The sequence below is a fragment of the Echinops telfairi genome, unplaced genomic scaffold, assembly GCF_000313985.2.
Source record: "Echinops telfairi isolate 266 unplaced genomic scaffold, ASM31398v2 ScPeMD7_70;HRSCAF=299, whole genome shotgun sequence".
Taxonomy (NCBI): domain Eukaryota; kingdom Metazoa; phylum Chordata; class Mammalia; order Afrosoricida; family Tenrecidae; genus Echinops; species Echinops telfairi.
This window is the reverse complement of record NW_022103968.1, coordinates 48,572,972-48,581,530: the sequence shown is the minus strand read 5'-3', so window position 1 is coordinate 48,581,530 and position 8,559 is coordinate 48,572,972.

The window sequence follows — 8,559 nt, the reverse complement described above, 5'->3', positions numbered from 1 at the left end:
GGACAACAGAAAAGTGGGTGAAGGGAGATGTCGGATAGGACAAGATATGACAAAATAATAATTTATAAATTATCAAGGGTTCATGAGGAGGTGGAAGTGGGGAGGGAGGAGAAAAATGAGGAGCTGATGCCAGGGGCTTAGGTGGAGAGCAAATGTTTTGAGAATGATGAAGACAATGTACAAATGTGCTCTACACAATTGATGTATGTATGGATTGTGATAAGAGTTGTATGAGCCCCTAATAAAACTATTAAAAAAAACACAACAGGATTGACAAGCAGCATTGAGACCATAAGGCAGATCCATGAAGCAGAATAGTGGGTTTCCTGGCCTACAGAACAAGTAAAATTGTTTGCCTTTGGGCAGGAGTCTAGCTTGCAGAATGGGTGCTCTTGAGCATTTATCAGAGGAGCTTTGTAACACTTGCCAGACCTGGGCAGAGGCCAAAGGGGCCATGTACCTGAAAGGATGAGGACCAGAGAGAGATATACCTGCTGGTACGGCTATGGACAAAAAGACTGTGTTTACTGTTTTCTGATTAGACTTATAACTTATTAACTTCCCTAATAAACACCCATGATTGTGGAAAAAAGAAATGCTAGGTTTATCCAGATTTTTTTTTAAAGTGTGCATTTGTGGGGCATTAGGGGGATGTAATGGAGATGCATTCTAAGTAAAGGAGAGTAAGTTGGGGCTGGAATCCAAATTAATTTGGGGTAGTTGGGTCCTTGAGTATGAGGTGGAGGCTCTGGTAGAGTAGTAGTGGTTCTGAGCTGGGTTGCTAACCCAAGGCCTGCTATTCAAAAGCACCGGCTGCTCCTTGGGAGAAAGACAAGGCTTCCTACGCTCATAAACACTTACAGCCTCTGAAATCCACAAGGGCAGTTCTGCCCTGTCCTATAGCGTCGCTGCAAGTCCAAATTGACTAGAAGGCAGTGAGTCTGCTGTCTTAGCATATGACACACCTTCATGCCTCGCTTTTTTGTGTTGGCCTTTTTCCCTCGCAGAGGATAATAGGTTAGGAGTTTGGGCTGCTAATCGCAAGGTCATTGGTTCGAAACCACCAGCCACTTCAATGGAGAAAGAGGAGGCTTTCTACTCCTTTAAGAAGTCACAGTCTTGGAAACCCGCAGACAGTTCTGCTTTGTCCTGGACAGTCACTTTGAACCCACTTGGAACCAAGGGCAGTGGGCTTTTTGAGTCTTTTCCCTTCTTTTATTATCTCTTTCCTCCAGTCTCGGCCCCTTTCTTTATTATTTCCCCCTTCTTCTTTGCCTGGCTGAGTCTCATTTTTCTTTCAGGCACCAGTTAAAAACCCTATTTTGTTCTGAAAGGTAGCCTCTGTGGTCTCATAATCCAAAATACAGAATGCTTTTATCTCTAAATAGTTTTTATCATTAATATTATTAGTTTTAAACTGATCTCTCCTGTCAACTAAACTGAGATCTTTTTAAAGCCGAGGACCATTTCTCATTCATCTTTGTATCCAAAGGATCAGTAAGATATTTTGTATTTGCTACTTGAATAAATGAATATTTGCCTCTAAGTGCTTGAGGAGTACAAACGAGAGTGAGAGATGACCAGGAACCTCTTGGAGGAGATAGTATTTAAGGTGGATGTGAAGACTAAGGAGTATGTCTCTTACAGATGGGATAGCATAAGCAATGAGTGTAAAAGAGATGCTGGGGGATACTGAGTAATGTACCATGGACTAAATATGAGACAGGTCTTAGGGAGTGATGAATGTAAGAAAGAAAGAAGGGTAAGTTAGGGTTATATTATAAAGAGCCTTAAGTGTTTGATTGAGGAATTGGAATTTAACCCATGAGCAATGTGTAAAGTATTCATAGATTTGGTAAATTTTCTTATTTTATTCTGAAATAGCCCACGGACAATGAATAAATAAATGCAAATGTGTCCGACTTTGGATACATAGCTGTGTATCCAGGAATCAAATATTGGATTTTCTCTCTGAGATTGATTTATTCCTCCCAGGTCTGAAACATGTCTGCTTCAGGACTAGGTCTTACCATGAATATTTCATCAGTATGATTGCTATTCTGATCATTGACCCTTCAGTAGAAGTTTAGATCCACCTTGAGGAAGAACAGATGTTGTCCTTGAAAAATAATCAATGTGTAGTAAAGATAATGAAAACTGAGCTTTAAGACGAACTGAAGTTTAGAAGAGGCAGAATAATAATTAATAAATAATTATTTGACACTTATCATGTAACAGATAATGATCTGAGTGGTTTAGATATAGCATCTCATTTGCTTTTTTTTTTGTTTTATTTTTCCAAAACCATTTTATTGGGAACTAAATCAGATATCATATTGTTTCATAGTTCAACCACATCAAGCAGTATGGAACAATTGCTATCACAATCAGTTTCAAAACATCCTCTTCCTTCTTGAACTCCTTAACATCAGCTCGCCCCACTCCCTAGCCCCAATTTTTTCTAAAATTTATTTTTGTTTCTTTTTTTTTCAACGACTTAATTGGCATATAATTCACATATTATAAAATTTAGTAGTTCAATCACATCAAGAAGAGTTGTATAATCTCATTAGCTCTGTGTTAGTCTGGGTTGACTAGAGAAACAAATTCATAGACACTCATATGTGTATAAGAAAGAGCATCATATAAAGAGAAAATGTACATTAAGAAAACAGTCCAGCCCAGCCCAAATAAAGTCCATAAGTCTGATATTAGCCCATATGTCTGATACCAATCTATAAAATCCTCTTCAGACTCATGAAACACATGCAATGACACCCAATGCAGGAAGATCACAGACCAGTGGATGAGAAGTCTTGTGGATCCAGTGGCATTGCAAGCATTTCAGCACTGCAGGGGTCTCCACGCGGTTCCTCCAGCTCAGGGCACTAGAGTAGTTCCATGTGTCTTGTCAGCTGCAATGTCTCTCAGGGAGTGAACCTGTGTCCTGCCTCCAGCGAGCTATTTATCTCCTTAGTGTCTCCAAATGAGGCTGCAACCTGATTGACAGGCTAAACGCCACCCCTCCACTCTTAATACTCAAATGGACAACAGGTATGCAACTACCACAAGCTCTTTTCTTTTTCTTTTTAATCTCATTTGGGTTTTTTGGTTTGTTTTTGTTTTAAAATCATTTTATTGGGGGCTCATACAACTCTCATCACAATCCTTATCATTTGTTCTTAAAGACATCCAATTGAAATAAACACAATCTTTACTCTTTTACACACAGTTTTAGGTTCACCCAGATGAAAAGTGGGGTGGAGACAAGAGCTACAGACTGCCTTGCCTGGTGACAGCCAGTGTCACAAAGGAAGTAGATCTTTCAAAACCTACAGCCAAGGTAGTCAAGACAGTCTGGTCCTGGTACAACAAGAACATGGAGCGATGGAATACAAAGAAGAGCCCATGAGTAAATCCATTTCCCCAAGGACAGCTGATTTTTGACAAAGGACCGGATCACATGACGTGAGGTGCTATATTCCACTGGTAGAAGAATGAAATAAGACCTATAGCCACAAAAAACTCAAGATGGGCCAAAGACCTAAATGTGAAGCCTAGAACTATAAAGACCATCAACGAAAAAAACAAACACAAGCTGAGAGACCCTAAGACACGACAACGCTACACTAGCAGGCCAAGGAGATGGACCAGGACGACGCGGCTCTCAAGCAGCAACAGAAAGAAGAGCAGAGGAGACTCAAGGAGCTAAGATCGAAGGCTGCGGGGAAGGCCCCCTGGCCACAGGAAAGACGAGTGATGAAAATCGAAAGACAGGTTGGAAAAAAGTAGTCTGATGAACTAAAGGACCACACCTGTCTCCACGACCCTGAGCCCCGAAGGACGAGAAAAGGGTCACAGAGGTCCTGGATCGAGGAAGACAATGTGGAGCAGAACTCAAAGTTATGAAAGAGACCAGGCTTACTAGTTGGATAGAGGTTGGTGGGATCCCCTCCACCACTACCCCCACCCCCCAAGACTATGATCCTTAAGGTCTGGAACTTAACTCAGCGCCCCACCCCATGGTTAGAAGCATCAAGCGTTTCAAATCAAAAGGGCAGAATTTACCCCAGGACAAGGTTCACAGGGTGGGAAAGAAGGAGGGCTGGAAACAAGAAACAGAGAGCAAGTGGGCTAAGTGAGGGGCTATTGAAGGCATTACAATGTGCAGGGATTAAGGAACGAATTATATATGAATTGCTGAATGATATACAGATTATATAGGGACTGATGATTTGCTTTGTAAACCGTCACCTAATTCACCATGAAAAATTTAAGAATAAATAATTAAAAGTGAAAAAGGGGGTTGGGAATGTAGTCAAAAGAGAAGAAAAGGAAATTCCCTAGAGTCTTCATCTTGTAAGAAATGAAGTGTGGAAGAGAAAAAAGTAGGAAGATAAATTCTACTACAGGCCGAGGAGGTGGAGGGGCAAAGGGATTTCTAGTGTCCTTTATGTAACACTGGAATGGGAAAAGAAAAGTTAGTAAAGTCTCAGAGGGAAAAAATTATATCAGAAATCTACACAAAGGACAAAATAATAATTTATAAATTATGAAGGGTTCATGAAGGAGGGGTAAAAACGAGGAGTTGATGCCAGGGGCTTAGATGGAGAGCAAATGTTTTGAGAATGATGAGGGCAATGAATGTACAAATGTGCTTTACACAATGGATGGATGTATGGATTGTGATAAGAGGTGTATGAACCCCTAATAAAATGATTTAAAAAAAGAACCTAGAAAAAAAAAGAAATCTATACAAATATTTTTGTGGTCCTGAAATTAGTTTCAAAATCAGCTGGTCCCCCAGGATTACATGGTTGAAACTTTGATATGAAATGCCATTTTCCCCAGTTTCAGATAGATTGCAAGGAAGGCCTGTGAGCTAAGGTTTATGATTTGTGCAGAAGGAAACATTTAAGGAATAACGAGAGATTTACATTAAACAAGATTAAATCGCTTTTACACTAAACAAACTGGAGACTGGTTTTTACATGAAACAAGATTAAACAACAGTGCCAAAGATTGCTCAGTGAGTCCACACCAAAACATGCACCAATCCATCGGTTTATCTGAGTCTGAGTATCCTTCAGCGACACCAACACAGTCTTTGAATTGTGTATCCATGTTCCCCTGCATCTTCTGAGTTGCTCCTCCCCTTTAACATCAATTCACTGCCCACTGAGGTTTCTATCTAACCTTTCAAGTTGCTGTTGTCAATTTGATCCCACATAAATAGTTCTTAAGAGAGGGTAATGTTCAAGGCAGACATTTTCTTTTATATGTATATATGTGTGTGTGTGTGTGTATTGCTATGTGGACATGGGATGAGATGTGATATTATGCTGGTACTATGACAAAGCAGTATCTGAAATATCTACCCTGTCCTATAGGGTCACTTTGAGTCGTCATTGCTTCTATGGTAGTGAGTGGTTTTTGGATTAGTTTAAGATGCATTTGAAGACAATACCGGATTTGAAATTTTATTCATCACATGCAGAGTTTCTTAGAGCTACTATCCTGTGAATTTGCGTTTTTTCTGAGCTTACTGATGAGCGAACAGTGGGAACCTCTGGCTTCTATGCAAAGGCTCATGTGGCATGTTTAATTCTGCCCTGAGGGTTTACATTCTCCCCTTTCACCACGAAAAACATAACTTTTGAAATGGATTGTTTGAAATCAAGTGGTTCGTTGATAGCAGTCAATAGAACTAATCATGATTAAATGTTAATGAGAAACTTTTACCAAAAAATCTTTGACCTGTCCTAGTACCTCGTCTTAGAAAGATGTGGCCAGGACGCCCCCTGGTGGGTGTGGTAACAAGTGCAGGGGAAACTCCAGAGCCTTGCATTTCATCCTGTCCTTGTGGAGCAGTTAGCGAAGGAGTATAATAGATAAAACGGGAAGGAGAAACTGTTGCGATGTGTGTGGGGGTTTATTTATCTCAGCTCAATCTTTCCCATATTTACTTTTGTATAATCTGTTTATGCTGTTGTCCTCTGGGTTCTTCTTTTGGGTCTTGCCATAGTGTTGGATCTGGAATAACAACCCAAGTTACTTTACACCTAAGCCAACTATGGCTGGCTGGCTGTAGTTCTCGCCAAATTATAGTTCGCAATCAAGACGACGACTCACTTGAACTGAAATGGTCATGATTATGCAGTAGTAAAAAGTAGTAAAGTAGAATTCTGATCTTCAGGTGAATACTTAAACTATTTACCAACTTTCAGTATGGATTACAACTCAATGTAAAGAAAACCAAACTTCTCACAACTAGACCGAGAGACAACGTCATGATAAATGGAGAAAAGTTGGAAGTAGCCAAGAATTCTCTTTACTCGGATGCACAATCAATGTTCATGGAAGCAGTAGTCAAGAAATCCCATGAGAACTTGCATTGGGTCAACCTGCTGCCCAGATCTATTTAAAACATTAAAGCGCAAAGAGAGCACTGTGAGGACTAAGGTGGGCCTGACCCAAGCCATGGCCTTTTCAATTGTTTCATAAGCACGGGAAAGCTGAACAATGAATAAGGAGACGAGAAAAACCGAAGCATTTGAACTACGGTGTTCAATCTGAAGACTATTGAACGTACCTGGGACTGTCAGAAGGACAAACTAATGTCTTTGAGGATGTACAGCCAGAATGCTCCTTGGACGTAAAGACTTGGACATATTATCAGGAGAGACTCGTTCCTGGAGAAGAGCATCTTGCTTGATAGAGTAGACTTGCCGTCAAGTGGAGTCTGACTTATAATAACCAAGTAGGACAAAGGAGACCTGCCCTTGTGGGTCTGAGGTTGTAAATCTTTATGAAAATAGACACCCTCATCGTTCTCCTGTTGAGAGGCTGATGGTTTTGAACTACTTTCAGTAAGCAGCCCAGTGCATAACCCACTAAGACACCATCCCTGGGTAGAGTAGAGGGTCAGCGGAAAAGGAAGAAGCCCTCAGTGAGATGTACGGAGACAGTGCCTGCCGCAAACAGTGGGCTCAGACTTAACACTTGTGCCCATAGGGCAATGTCGCACTGTGTTGTACATGGGGTCACTCTGAGTCAGGTACCTAACGGCAACAACCAGGTGTTTGAGCATAGTAGAAAGTGCTTCATATATGCATTTAGTTTTCATGGTGCTTGAGTGACATAGGCAATATACGACTCTGCCTGTTTTACTGGGCTCCGAAAAGGTAAAAGACCTGTGCAAGGGCACATAGCTATTAAGTGGAAGAAGCAGGGCCCCTTTTTAGCTCATTGATTGGTTAGGATCCAGATGCTCATTAATGGCCAGTGAATATTAATAATAGTCATGCTATGAACCCTACTTTTGAAGAGCTCTTCAAAAGTACCTCACTGTATAGCACAATTTAAAACAACACCACTGTACCAGAATCATGAAACATGTCCAAGTAGCTTAGGTTGTTCATTAGGCAATGATGATAATCCATAAATAACATTGATTTAAATGTTTGGCCTCTCTGAGGAAGTGGGTTGAATACAAGAACTTTTGAGTTTTGACTAAGACAATAGAGACTAGCTTCTCTCAACTCTGAAGAATGACAACCAGATTGCATTTTGCATGTTCGAATTCAGGTGGGATATTGGTATTGATTTGTTTTGCACAGGAAGATGCACTACAGAAATGCAGTGTTAGAACCAATCCGGGCCATCGCTAACACCCACTGCCATCAAGTTAATTCTGACTCCTAGCAATCCTGTAAGACAGGGTAAAATTGCCCCTGTGGATTTCCAAGACTCTGCTGCTTTATGGTAAGAGAGAGGCTCATCTTTCCAAGAGAAGGCGGAGGAGATTGCTCTGGGCCACTTTCCTCCCTGGAAACTTACCTTCCTGCCTTTGTTGTCAAAACCTTACTCATTCTTCAGTTCTCATTACCTTGACCTGTGACTGGCTTTGGCTTTAGGCCCCTTCTGCTCTGAAAGCTTCATTTGCTCTCCCACCACATACTGTACCTCCAACCCCATTTGCTCGATTACTTGTAACACAAGCTTTCTCCCTATTTGGAATGGGAGGGGATTCCCTTAGGACAGGGAATCTTCCAGTCTTGTTTGAAGCCGGGCAAACTGTAAAGGCTCAATCATTATTTGCATAAAGCATTGCAGAAAGACCTCCTGTTCACACACTAGATTTTTCTCTCGTATGAAGAAAATTAAGGGACCTTTTTTTAGAAAACTGTCTTGGGAATGCTAACAAAATAAGTGTGCCAATGTCCAATCACTTCACTGTATTCTTTGGGTAGAGAAAACAAAAATGGAATTTCTTTCTGAACACTTTCAGCAAGAGATAGGATTTTAGGGCAATAAGGTAAAGTTCTTATTAGGCATCAGATGCGTCAACTCATTATTTCCAGACCTCACAAAGTTGGTACTATCTTTGTTTTACATGGTTGAAAAGAAAAAGCCAAGAGAATACATTCTTCAAAGTCTAAACTGTTTGATGACAGTACAGGGATTTGTATTTCCATCTGATTTAGAAGCCCATGATTGTTTCACTACTCTACACTGTCCCTGAGGAATAAGGCAATTGATAGGTCTTCTCGGCTGAGA